Source organism: Odocoileus virginianus, chromosome 4 (genome assembly GCF_023699985.2).
Source record: "Odocoileus virginianus isolate 20LAN1187 ecotype Illinois chromosome 4, Ovbor_1.2, whole genome shotgun sequence".
Taxonomy (NCBI): Eukaryota; Metazoa; Chordata; class Mammalia; order Artiodactyla; family Cervidae; genus Odocoileus; species Odocoileus virginianus.
In genome coordinates, this window is record NC_069677.1 from 85,221,455 (window position 1) to 85,235,964 (window position 14,510).

Below are 14,510 nucleotides of genomic sequence, written 5' to 3' on the forward strand. Positions count from 1 at the left end.
AGAAAGATCACAGTTTTGAGACAGAATTGGTCCTGAGGCCAAAGGCAGCCTTTGCCACTCTGGTAGGTGCAAAACCCTGCCAAGTCTAACCAGTGTTCCTTGGCATCTTCTCACACTAAACCTGGGCTTCGCGGTGGTGCTAGGGGTAAAGAACCCACCTGCCAATGCAGGAGATGCGTTGTGTCAGTGTGGTACCAGGGTGCCTAACAGTGAGCCCAGGTTAAGTCACTAATTCTCATCTCAATCCCTGGGTCGGGAAGATCCCCTGGAGAAGGAAATGGCAACCTACTCCAGTACTCTTGCCTGGAGAATCCCATGGACAGAGGCGCCTGGTGGGCTTCCGTCTGTAGGGTTGCACAGCATCAGACAGGACTGATAGGACTTAGCACTCACATTAAACTCAAAAGCCACATGAAGCAGCATTCTGAAGTGCTTCATGTCACAAGATTTCCTATAACTTTTTTTTTTTTTTTTAATTTTTGGCTGGGTCTTGGTTGTAGCACGTGGGCTTTCCCACGGAGCTGCAGTTCAGCTCCGCAGTATGTAGGATCTTAGTTTCCTGTCCAGGGATCAAACCTGAGTCCCTTGCATTGAAAGGCAGATTCATAACCACTGGACCACGAGGGAAGCCCCCCTATAACATATTTTGAAGACCAAGGAGATATGTTCTCCAGAAGGACAAATGATGCTGGGGTCTGCAGAATGTGGCATCCAGCAGTCCTGCCCGAGGGGCACTGGGATGCTGTGCACAGTGGAACTGCCTGGCAAAGTTCTGCCTCCTCCTGGGAAACAGGCTTTGGGGATAATATTCTTCATCTAGATACTGGAGGTAGTACCTGCCACTGCATAGCATCGTTATAATTACTGACTTAACCTGTGATCACTGTTAGGCACCCTGGCAGGTCACTGACACAGGTGGCTCTATTTCAAATTGTTACCCAGACCCTCCCTCTGGATGTCCGAGCAAACGTGGACAGACATGTGTGCACCTGAGATGGGGTCTCTGCCTCCTTGACAAACTCAGTTACCTATCACTGGCCTCTCCCAGGCTGGCAGAAGTCCAAGATCATTCCCAGAACATGTCCTTGAATTAGCCTCACTCAAGTTTTCCATGTTTAGGTTGCCTCTTAGGGATGAAGCAGTCAGCTTGGTTCTATTAATAATTAAGATACCTGCACTTTCTTCCCAGTATCAGGCCCTGTGATTCATCCAAGATATTGTCCTCATGCAAACTTAGGAAATGGCCTCATTTCCTAGATAATTCAAGCACGGATTGAATGGGAAACCTCAAAGTACCTCTGCTCTCAACTACCTGCTCATTTCGGTCAAAAGGAACGTGTTAGCACGAATCACATAAATAAAGGATAACTCTTGCTTTACCTTGCCTTTGAGGTGGACAGGCTCCCAGCGTCTTATGCCACCTAAGTGAAGCTGTAAGGGCAAAAAGAAGGGGAAAGGCATAGCTCCAGAGAAGCAATTCATTCTCAGCACAATGCTAAACTCAAAAGCCAAATAAGTTCTCCATGTCACAAGATTTCCTATTTGTCTTCAGATTCTTTTGAGTTCTGATGGGCAACATTATCCGGAAGAACAAAGGATGCTGGGGTCTGCAGAATGTGGCGGCCAGCAGTCCTGCCTGAGGGGCACTGGGATGCCGCCCACAATGGGCCACCGGGTGAGTTCTGCCTCCTTCAAGGAAACAGGGCTTTGGGGAAGCATGTCTTAATGCTGTCAATATCAACCAAGCCACATTACCTCCTCCCTCCCAGACCTTTCTGCCCCTGTCTCCACATCCCAGCTCGTGGAGAACAGAAAAGAGCCAGTTGGATGTGAAGGGAGGGTATCTGACAATGGGGAAGGCAAGAAGGGAAAACACACTCCAACTGATTTTATGATTGTGTATGCAAAAAAAAAAAAAAAAAAGTGAACCTCTTGAGAATGTTTTGACATGCATGGTAGGTTCCATTCATTTTCCAGGGCAAGAAAAAAAGAAGGTCCCTGTGGTTCACAGAAGTGGTGATTCTGAATTGAACCCTAGGGAAATTTCCTGCAAGTACCCTGCATCCGTTGTTTCTCCATCGACTAGGTACGCCCAGTGGGGGTCTGTTCACCTCCTCCAGGAGTGGAATGAAGAGCAGATAATAGTCATGTCTCCATTCCAGATGTGTGGCTGCAGGAACCCTGTAGGATTCCCCTAAGTCTCAGTTTTCACTTTTGCAAAGTGAGGCTGATAAACCCTAAATCAGGGGCACAGCTGCTGTGGGTGGGCTACGCAGAGGAGGTAATGTACAAGGCAGTCTTCATTTACGGGAGTTTTTTTTTTCTTCCAAGATCAACTTTACTCTGTAATTGTCTTTGCTGTCGTTCCCCAACCCCACCCATCCCACCCCATTCTGAAAATAATAGGCTTCCTTTTTCTGACTCATGATAGAAAACTTGAGACACACAGAAGTACGAAGAAGAAAACAAAAACCTACACTCTCCACAATCCAAAGCAACGCCAGTAAAATTTTCTTAGACATACTCCAGTCTTTTTTAAAAAACCTTAATTAAACAGTCTCATTATTTTCATAACTTCTAAATTATATCATCTTATTATGACAATTTTCACCTATCATTAGAAAATTTTTTGTTTGCAATGATATTTGTGTTGTGTGTTTGTATGTGATTGTAAAAATAACACATACAGTCTGGAATCTGGCCAATAATCTGTTTCTTGTTTTATGACAAGTAAAAGAGCAGCCCATGGCCACAGGAAAGGGCCAGTTCCCGGAATGGGAGCAATTATAAGATTGGACTTGTGAAAACGTCTCTTGATGAAATGTGTATTAAGGGTTACATCAACACCAGCTAGCAGAGATCCAGGACCTAATTCTCTTTCTGGTCTGTGTTCTGGGATGGTGTATGAATCTGGACTCATGAATCCCTGAGACAGAACTACAAAAAGACAGAAGAATTCTGGAAAAGCCATGCAGCCCACCAGGAAGCTGGGATGCAACTAAAATGCAGTATGTACTCCTGCCACATTCATGACAGATGTGTTTTAGTGAAAGGTATAATTAAGTTTTAAGAAAAAAAAAAGAAAAGGAAAGGACATTATCTGCAAGAGGCTAGAAGTTTTGTGGATAGAGACTTCAAAAACAGCCAGTGGTAAAGATGATCAGAATTTAGAAAATAATAATCACCTATAATCAAATTATTTAAAGATAATTACTGGGGAAAATATGGATGTAATTTCCATTGGATTTTTCTACGCACATTTTAATAACATTTGAATTATAAACACATATTTTAACAAAACTTAAATCTTACAGCTTATACAATTTTATATCCTGCTTTTTAATTTGCTATAGCAGAAGCATTTCCACATGTGAATAAAAATTTCTTGTAGCCTTCCCTGGAGGTCCAGTGGTTAAGAATCTGCCTGCACGACCTGGGTTCGATCGCTGATTCTGGAAGATCCCACGTGCAGCTGAGCAACTGAGCCTGTGAGCCACAACTCCTGAGCCCAGGGGTCTAGGGCCTGTGCTCCGCAACAAGAGAAGCCGCTGCAGTGAGAAGCCTGCACACTGCAACAAAGACCCAGCACAGCCGGAAAATTTAAAATATACAAGTAAACAAAAACTTCTTGCAAACCCCATGATAATGTCTGCAAAATACTCCTCTCATATGGACTCACCAAAATTTAAGGCATCATGTTCATGGTTGTTGGATATCTTTTGAAACGTTGCACAATGAAAAACATCTCAGCAATGCCGTCTGCTCTGAAAATTTGGTTTGAGCTTCTTGTTACTCCCAAAGGACAGATACCTGGAAGGGGGATTCTGGGTAAAGGAGGTAAACTTTAAGTCTCTTGGTATATGATGAAACTTTCAGAAAGATCATTCCAACTTCTACCTCCCTTGGCTGAGTGTGTCCACATGATCACACTCTTGGATAACACTGGCATCGCCACAACTGATCTTTGCTAATCCGATGTACAGAATGCCAGTAGGATTTTAATTTGCATTTTTTATATTATTTCCTTTGACTTACAAGTGCTGGGCACTATTATTTGCATTTCTTCTGTGAACTGTCATCTCTTTTGCCTATTTTGCTTTTGGGGTTTGACATCTTTCTTCCTGAGTGGTATGAGTTCCTTAAATAGGATGGTTGCTAATCATAACTGGATTTGATGAGTAATATTTTTCTACATTGTCTGGCTAGCAGTGTTGTTTAGAGCATTGTGCTAATGCATGCTAAGTCACTTCTGTTGTGTCCGACTCTTTGCAACCCTATGCATGGAACCCACCAGGTTCCTCTATCCATGGGATTCTCCAAGCAAGAATATTGTTTAGATTATTGGTGAAACTCAAATATCTTTCATTTTTTTATTATCTATTTTTTTTTTGCTAATTTTTAAAGTTAATTGATGTTTAGAAAGTCTTTCCTAGTCTGCCTGCCAGGTATTCACTTCTGTTTTCTTATACCATTTTTGAAATGGTTTTACAGAGTGTTTCAAGAAATACAGAATTCAGGAATTATTGGAATTTCAGAAACCAGAATCTAGAGAGTTGCTTGACCAAAAGCCTTGGAAACAGAGATAAGGGGTGAGGTTCTTGCTGATTGAATTTCAGAAGAATGAAATTGTCACCGATTTTCAGGCCTTCAGAAACAGGTGAATTCCATCAGTCTCATCCAAGATTGGTTGGAGGGTTTAAAACTGGTTCTGCTGATTACATCATTCCGTGACTAAAGAGCAAGCAGTCTTTTCCCTGCTTGGATTTGGAATATAGAAAAAACTTTATTCTCAGTGTCTATCCATCTCCTTCTCTTCCACATCTGCCTCCCTCTCTCTCCTATTTCTATTTATGCCTCTTTTTTATTGAGATATATATATACATACATATATATAAAATCTTCCATATCTACCCCACTTTCTAACATCTCTCTCCATCTTCTGATCAATGGAATTTATCTATTTATCTACCTGCTTATCATCTTCCATTGATATCCATCTCTTTAGTATCTATGAACCTATCTTCTGCGTTTATCTATTCATACACCTGTTGTTTAGTTGCTAAGTTGTGCCCTACTCTTTTGCAACCCCGTGGACTGTAAGCACGCCAGGCTCCTCTGTCCATGGAATTCCCCAGGCAAAAATACTGTAATAGGTTGCCGTTTCCTTCTCTAGGGAATCTTCTTGATCCAGGGATCAAACTTGTGTCTCCTGCATTGGCAGGCAGATTCTTTATCTCAGAGTCACCAGGGAAGCCCATCCATGCATCTACATTTATTTTACTACTTCATCTCTTTGTGTTTTCCCAAAAGTCTAAAAAGAAAAGTGTCTCAAATTTCATATTATCAATTCAGGTTCCTACAGGGTTGATTCTTTCTCTCACTGTTCCTAACATGGGTTTTCACTGACCTGCAATTTTTAGCTTTCTTGCGAATCTTTTCCATTTTCTCCTTGCAGGTCTGCTGCATTTCAGTCAGCGTCCTTTCATCGCAGTCTGCTACGTTCTCCCTCCACTTTTCAAGCTTGTGTCATGAAATTCACAGCATCTTGTGTTATACTGAGAATACAAAACAGATGCTTTCGAAAGTCGTCTTGTTCTGGAGTTAAAATGTTTATTTTTAACATGCTTTAACTCTGTGTCATTCAGTGAGTGGCATCCTCTTCAAAATCCCATGTGGCCGTGCTCACCTCCAACGCCCTAGAATGTGGCCTACTTGTAAAGAGTGATTGCAGACGTCGTTAGATGAGAGGAAGCCGAACTAGAGCAGGACCGGTGTCATCATAAAAAGGGGAAATGTGCACGTAGACACGCGCACAAGGAGAAGACCATGTGAAGATGGCAGTCATGTTGGTATAAGCCAAGGAACTTCTAGAAGCTCCAAGAAAGTTCTGGAACTCTTCTTTCCCAGCATCTTCAGAGGAAGCCTGGCCCTGCAGACATCTTGATCTTGGACTGCTAGCCTCCAAAACTACAAGGCAATACATTTCTGCTGTTTGAGCAGCCCTAGAAGCGAATACACTCTCTATCATCTTTTATGTTTCAGAACGTCTTTAAATACCCGGTGCTTTATTTTGTTCATACTGACTGTCGACCCTCATGGCCAGAGTGGTGGTGATGGTTCAGTAGATCAGACTGGATGGTGTGGTGGCTGCTGCTGCTTTTACTCTTCACCCCGCTGTGATCTTGCGGTCCCTCTTCTCTGATGTGTTGATGTTTGAGCCCCCTCCCCCATGGACTTCTGTTCCAGCAGCCCTTTCTTTCTCTGGCTATGCTTTATTGAGGATGTTCTTTACCTACTCAGGGCCTGATCTTAGGAAAATGCTGATACTCCTGAATATTTCAGCTCAATGTATTCACTTCCTAACATAATACATGAAAATTACAACCTGCATAGTTGGCAGCTTCTGAGATGTTTTCAGTCCCTATCCCTTTTTACTTCCAATACCACACACACCACTTTTCACATCTGCCCCAATTCTTACTATTAATACATTACCAGGAACTGCATTCTTCAAATATTTAAAACTAGAGACGATTGAAAGAATGTGTCTCTCTGTAGGGGACATAAGTGTCCAGGACATGCCAGAAATCAGTTCCCAATTAGGACACCCGGGCTTCTCCATTTCTGTCTCACCTCCTCCTGGGTCCTGGGACCCAGAACAAGGTGTTGGCCATGACTACCGAAGCTCTCACCTTCATGATCTGATGTTCTTTACAGGTATGAAGGTGGAAATTTATCTATAGATCTGGCAAACAGATACACACAGTCATAGCTTTTAGCTTGTTGAAATCTTTGCACATCTTTTTGTGTGCTAATAAATACTCTAATGTGCCAGGAGAAAGATATATAAGGCACTGTCCTTCATCCTAGAAGCAAATGCCATTTGTAAGAGCTGGATATTGTATCATACAGACATATGCTGTTGTTTTATCCATTTCCCTATAGCTAAACTTTTAGTTTCTTTACATACTTTCTCTACAGAGAATGTCCTTATACACAAATATTTGCCCACATTGTAGATTGCCTCCTGAGAACAGACTTCTAAATTTCTAGGCAGTGAGACAAAGAAATGAATTTAATACCAGAGAGTAGAAGATGCTGTGATGGAAAGCAAGATAAGCAGAGAGACTGGGGACAAGCAGGGCCCGCTGTTGTAGACAGCATGGTCTCTGAGGAAAGGACATCTGAGCAGAAGCAATAGGTAAATAAATGAAGACAATATCTGGGCGGGAGGGGGGTGGGGGGCTCATTGCAGACGGAGAGCACAGCCCGTACAAAGGCCCTGAGGCAGGAACGTGCAGTCTTCTTGCTGGGAGTGGGCAGTGAAATGCAGTGAAAAGAGATGGGGAGTCGGAGTCACAGTTAAGTTTTAGTGTCAACACTGCAATTAGCCAACTGCTGCAAGAGGAACAACTTCCTTCTCTTCTTTAAGTATCAGTTTCTTGATCAAAGCTACAATGACAGTGGATAAGGAATTCTTTTAGGTCCTGGGCATCATCCCTAGTGGTTCACTGGTAAAGAATCTGTCTGCCCCTACAGGAGACTCAGGAGACATGATTTCAATCCCGAGGTCAGGAAGATCTCCTGGAGGAGAAAATGGCAATCCATCCCAGTATAATTTCCTTGGAAATTTCATGGACAAGAGAGCCTGGCGGGCTACTGTCCAGGGGTCTCAAAGAGTCAGCTACAACTGAGCATACACGCCACGCAGGCGTCTGTCATCCTTTATAATCCTAAAGGTGAAAGAACATTGCCATTTCCATTTTTTCTCTCGATGTTTTGTTTTCAATGATCACAGTTTTATATCTTAGTCTTTGTCCCTCATGACTTCACTTCCTAACATAGAGAAATGCTTTGTTGAGAGAGTGAACGTTGGAAAACAACTTCGTGTGATGCAGAGTGCTTTGTCCGAGATGAATGGAAAAGCTTACTGTTCTCTGGTCATGTTGGAATTTGGCATGTGTTTTTACGCACGCTGTGAAGGGCAAGTCCCAGCAGGACAGTGTTTTCCCCAGAGAAATGATTAGACTACAAGACTAAAAAAACCGGAGCCATGTAATTTATGGCACTGTGTTCACAGGGAGCCGAGTCAACAAGCAATGCCATCTCCGCCAGATAAGAAGTTGCTTTGGAAACGGACCCCGCACAAATCATAGACATAACAGCGCATAAGTGGAGCCGGCATCCTCCTTTGTCATTAGACAATTAACAGCTCATGGAGGAAAAGCAAATGTCTGCGCTCTTTTTAATGACTGCTACTCAAAATAAAGGAAAACTTTTGCTTGATTCTACTGCAGAATTTGCCAAAAGACAGAGCTTTTTTTTTTTAATTTCACACTGCCTAAGAAATAATGATCACGGGCACCAAATGAAGGCATCACACAAGCTCTTAAAAGTTCCCCCCTCCGCCCCAGGACAAAGAAATTTGAGTATTGAGAACAATAGGCGGGTTATAAGTGAAAAAGTTCCTTCACATCATGGACCCAGGCAGAGAGGACAGAAGTTTAAGCATTGGCTTCCTCGGAGCTAAAAGATGGAGAAAACCCGCGAAATGATCTCACACTAAAACCTGGATATTATGGCCAGGGGGAAGGAAATGACCTTTCCAGGTTTCCTCTAGTCTGTTCACAGGCCTAAAATCAAGACTGGTGGATTCTCAGTATCACCCCCTAAAGTGGGGGAAGGTGATTAAAGGATTAAAATTTGCATGCAAAGCAATAGATATTCAAACCCATCCCACCCCCCTCCATGTAACAGAGAAGATAAAAGCTGTTTCCTTTCAAAGCTTCAGGTTAAAGATGGAAGAATTAGCCAATGTGTAATTGTATCGCGGGGCACTCAGAAAGGCCTGAAGGGAGAGAAGACATGATACCCAAATATCAATCTATGCTTGGGAAAAAAAAAAGATTAACCCCTGAAAAACCACATCGAAAAACGCAAGAAATGTTATTGCCTCAGGCAGTGGTTCTCAAAGGATGGGGCTGGATTTTGACTCCCCTCCAGGGCACATTTGACAGCCTCTGGAAACAGATTTGGTGGTCAGGACTGGGAGTAGGAGGGAAGATACTGGTGTCGAGTGGGCTAGAGGGTACCAGGGATACTGCCCACATCCCACAAGGCACAGGATTGCCCCACAACAAAGAAGATCTAGCCCCACATGCCACAGGGCCAACGCTGAGAATTCCTGGTCTCAGGATTCTATTCTGGGGCTTCACCCAGTTTATCTACTCAGGACATCTCACCAGTTCATCCGGAGCACTTCTCAGCACCTCCTATCCCCAACCCTCAAAGTGAAGCCCCAGGGCCTTCCCTCAGCTCGGTCAGGTTAGTGCTGGCACAGGCGTGGCCCCGTCTGGTAATTACGAAAGCTGCCGTCCACCAAAGGAAGCCCCACCTGAGGGAATAATCCTTGTCCAGCGCTAATTGATTCTCCCAGGAACCAGCTATCTGCTGTCTTTGTGGTCAAGGAGAGCCGATTTATGAGGTAGTTAAAACCTATCTGTGTCTTTCTTTGTAAATAAATTGTTTAGAGTTCTCAGATTTCGATCTAAATAGTTACAAACTTTATCAGGCTCTGCTGTAGTGTTGTTCAAAATAGGATCCTGCAATTATCACTCAATTGCCGCCTTGGAAATGAGACAGCCAGGTGCCACTGGCATGGCCCCAGGACGGCATTCTGCACAGAGATACCTATCAAGGAGATTCTTTGACTTAATGTTTCCAACAGGGCACATGACATTCTTTTTAATACACTTCTCTGGGTCCCAGGAGGGTTGATGAGATGAACTGACTGCTACGTAAGTTAAGAGCCTTCTGAAATGCCAGAGTAGGGGTTGGAAGCCCTGGTAAGACAACAGCTGTAGGTAAGATCACAGATTGTACACACCTTGGCGTTCTCTGTGCTGGGAGATCACTTGCAGAAACAGAGGATGACACGCTACGTGGGTCAGCTTGGGACACTTAGTCCAGAGGAGCCATTTAAAAAAAAAAAAAAAATCACTTACTTGGCATTTCAATTGCTTTAGTCTAAGGAAGTTACTTAAGGAAGGAAAACAAAACCAAACAGCTATACCTCGACATACCAACCATGGTACTAAAAACATTAGGCAATGCTAAGCCAATGTTTCCCAATCGTTTTTTGATCATCATTCCCACAAAAGGAGCTTTTTAGACATTTTTTTTCTTTTCCTTTCTGATCTTCTCTCCTCTTCCTTGAAATTTTGGTAGGACAGATATATCTAGTCATGTACAGTGGTATTTTGGAAGGTCACAAACCACTGTAGTAGTTTGGATTTCTTTGCTCCCTAAAAAGAAATTGTCTCTCCACCGGGGAAATAACAGCCCTGTTGAGAACGCAGGAGCTACACTCGAGTCTCCACATATGATTCATTTGTCATCAACAGTAGCCACCATCAAAAAACATTTAAAACTTTTATATCACTTATTTTTTACATTTTTCATGGTGCTTTGTAGGATTAGCAAGAAAGTTAAAATAATCTACTGATAGATAAATCACTCAACATTTGTGTACATCTAGGCTTTTCTGTGAAGGGGTTTATTTATAATATGGATTTATACAACATGTACTTTTTAAACTTATTGGTTTTACTTATATGTGGAACAAATTTTCATATAATCACTAATTTTTATGACGTCTTTTTATGGATGAATAATATTCCATTACAAATATGTAGGTAATCAAATTTACTGAACCTGTTTTATTGGCTAGTTAGGCTAAATTTAATGTATCTGTATTAGAAAAGGCTGCGGAGAGCAGAGGCAGTAAGCCTCCATCATTTCTCTGAATGCATTCACATTGCAAAATGTTTGGACTTTTTATATTTTTTGTCAAAACATGCTAGAACCCTGGTTAAAAAAAAATAGTTATTAAGTGAAGAAAAAATCTCTATGTATATTAATTAAAGCAAATAGATTTTTTTTTTTTTTGGCAACATAGATGATGCTATTTTTAGCTCAAAGCAATGTACTCCTAAATGCTACCCTGAGAACTTGTACTTACTAACCTTCCCCCTCACTTAAGAGAGGAAATTTTCAGAGGAGTCCCACCCTTTCTCTTTGTGTCTGACATTAATTTTGCTGCCCTAGGTAGATCAGAAGTCCCCCAGGATATGTCTGTACTAGTCCTTGGGGGGACCACATAGAATACTGTTCAGCGTGTCCTCGAACAGCTCATTAAATTACTATCAACGCTTGCTCTTGGAGTCTTTTCTCCCCTAAGATGACCCAGCTCCCATGTTGTTGGCACAGAACCAGGTACAATGTCTTCCCTCAAACTATGAATTGATCACTAGCTTTCCTAATGGGAGTCTCCCCTAGAAGCTGCCCTTTCTTTTCTCAACTCCAAATTTCATTCAAATCTGAATCTTAGCAAGGTTACAACTAGATGGCTACCATTTTTCCACTGATGAGAAAGAAAGGCACCCTGGGGGATGGTCATATATCTTGTTTCACTATCATCACATTTATTATGTGTCCCAGTAAAATAAATTTAACTACCTGTTAAAATCTGCCTGGGTTGGGGTTTCATACGTAGCAGAGCAGCAACCTTGCTGTGATGGATTGAAAGTCAGCCCTCAACAAAAGGCTTTGTGAAAAAAAAGAAAAAAAAAATCTGCCTGGATATTGCAACCAATGACTATGGCAAGCAGAAGTCAAAAGCGTTTTGGATTTAAATCCTATTGGATACATTGTGAACATAGTAGTCTATGCTGCAATTTATAATCATAGCTTCTGACAAACTATGATTTTTTAGTACACATATTTGTTTTTATTTAAGTGTCACATAGAAAGGGAGAAGCTCTGTGCTCTGGGATGGCCTAGAGAGGTGGGATTTGGAGGTGGGGGGAGGCTCAAGAGGGCGGGCATATCTGTTTATTTATAGCTAATTCACGCTGTTGTACAGCAGAAACCAGCACAACACTGTAAAGGAATTATCCTCCAGCTAAAAATTTAAAACTGTGTCTACCCTAAAATGTGATAAAAATAAAATATTTCTGCAATCCAAGTGTGAGCCAGCTCCAAGAATTGGTGATGGACAGGGAAGCCTGGCATGCTGCAGTCCACGGGGTCACAAAGAGTCAGACACAGCTGAGCAACTGAACTTCCCTAACTCTAAGGAAAATATAAACTGGGAGCCAATCCTTAGAAGCTAAACCTTTTTCCATTAAAATATAAATATTTGATCTTAGGAAGTGTATGGGCTGAATCGCGTGTTCCCAACATCCATATGCTGAAGCCCTAACCCCCGAGGCCCTCAGAATGTGACTGTATTTGGATACAGGGCCTGTAAAGGGTAATTACATGAAATCAGGATCATTGAGGTGATTCTAACCCAGAAGGATTGGTGTCCAAAGAGGAGGCTAGGACATGGAGTCACACGAAGGGAAGCTCATATGAAGACAGTGGGAGAAGTCCACCTCCAGGGAAAGAGGCCTCAGAAGGAAACCAACCCTGCTGACCCCTTGACCTTGGACTTGTAACCTCCAAGACTGTGAGAAAACAGATGTCTCTTATCCAAGCCCTCCAGTCTGCGGTGCTTTGTTACGGCAGCAAACTAAGACAAGTAGTGTTCCAAGAAAAAATAATGGTAAATCTCCAGCACAGAGGCCTTCAAGCTAGAAAGGAAAAAAAATCTTCTAAATTTCAGAGTTTGGACCCATACAGGCATATTGGTAATATGGGTAGGGGGAGGGGACAGGACTTTCCTTCGGGTGGCAGGGCAGGGTACAATTTGTAGTGATGCTAATATTAAGGGATGCTTATAATTCTAAGTAGCTGAAGGGAGTTAATGAGAAAACAGGAAGCACAAAGTGTCTAGCTTTGAGGGCACAATTTTCTCAAAGAACTTGTAGACCCAGACTTTGGAGTCTTAGGTCACAGACTCTGAATTCAAAGGCTAGGTCCTAGGGGACTGAGGATGTGAGAGAGAAAGTGGGACTTTTGAGAACATTGCCTGGGCTGCTGAGTCAGGAGGCTGGAGGGAATAGCAGCCTTGTTCAGATGTCACCAAACAGCAAGCAGAGGGGCCTTTCTGCCCCCCAGAACAAAAGGGCCAAGTGGTGATCAGATCTGTAAACAAATCAGAGGAGGCTGCCTGTCGGAAACCAGGCACCACTGTGAAGATTTAAACCTTTCAAATCTGAGTTGAGACAAGATCCTCAGGTCTCCCCTAGTGGGTTCTGTGGTTCCCCTGAGACTTCATCCACAGAAACCGCTCTATGCCCTGGACTATGTATAATCCAGAGAATATTCTTTTAGAGTGACATTGCTGGTTAATTAATTCAGTCTTTTGAATTTCTCTGACTTACCCCCTTCCACCCCGTGCTAAGGCCCCTGCCCTGAAAATCAGGTCAAAACTGCCTCAAAGGCAGTGACTCTGACTCCTTGAATATATTTGGTCAGTTTCTCTTTGCTTCCAGCTGTTTCCTCCAGAACTTTCACATGATAAGCGCTTAGCAAATATTTGGGAGATTATGTGTAAATGTGCACATGTGTATGCTTTCATGAACAGAATTACACAAATTCACACACAGCAGACACAAATTCTTACTCTGTCTTCATGCCAGGGAAGAGAACCCTCCCCCAAAGACGTGCAACCACACATATGCTCATCTGCATTTTCTAACAGCAGAGCATAAACAGCTGGCTTGAAGAAAAGCCTGGGGGAGAAGGAAAGAAACAGGTATTATCTAATAACCTAGCATGCACGCTTAGTTGCTCAGTCATGTCCAACTCTTTGCGACCCCATGAACTGTAGCCCACCAGGCTGCACTGTCCATAGGATTTTCCAAACAAGCATACTGGAGTGGATTGCCATTTCCTACTCCAGGGGATCTTCCCAACCCAGGAACTGAACCCACGCCTCCTGTGTCTCCTGCATTGGCAGGTGGGTTCTTTACCACTAGTGCCATCTGGGAAGTCCCAGAAGGATGAGACACCAACCAGTTGATAAACTCGTACTAGGGTGACCAACTATCCCAGTTTGCCTAGAACTGGGGTTTCTTGGAATGCAGGAGTTTCTGTTCCAGGGCAACCCTTGACAAAGTGGAACAGTTGGTTACCCTAACCTTCAATTACTTTTTAAATAGTATTTGTAAATAGTCATTAACTTTAAAGGTTAAATTAGATTAAACATTGGAAGGAGATCCAACCAGTCAATCCTAAAGGAAATCAACCCTGAATGTTCATTGGAAGGGCTGATGCTGAAGCTCCAATACTTTGGCCTCCTGATGTGTAGAGTCATTGGAAAGTCATTAGAAAAGACCCTAATGCTGGGAAAGATGGAGGGCAAGAGGAGAAGAGGGTGACCGACGATGAGATGGTTGGACGGCATCACTGACTCAATGGACATGAGTTTGAGCAAACTCTGGGGGATAGTGAAGGACAGGGAAGCCTGGCGTGCTGCAGTCCATGAGGTCGCAAAGAGCTGGACATGACATGACTTCACAACAACCAAACAACAAAAATTAGATTCAAGTTGAACACTTTTG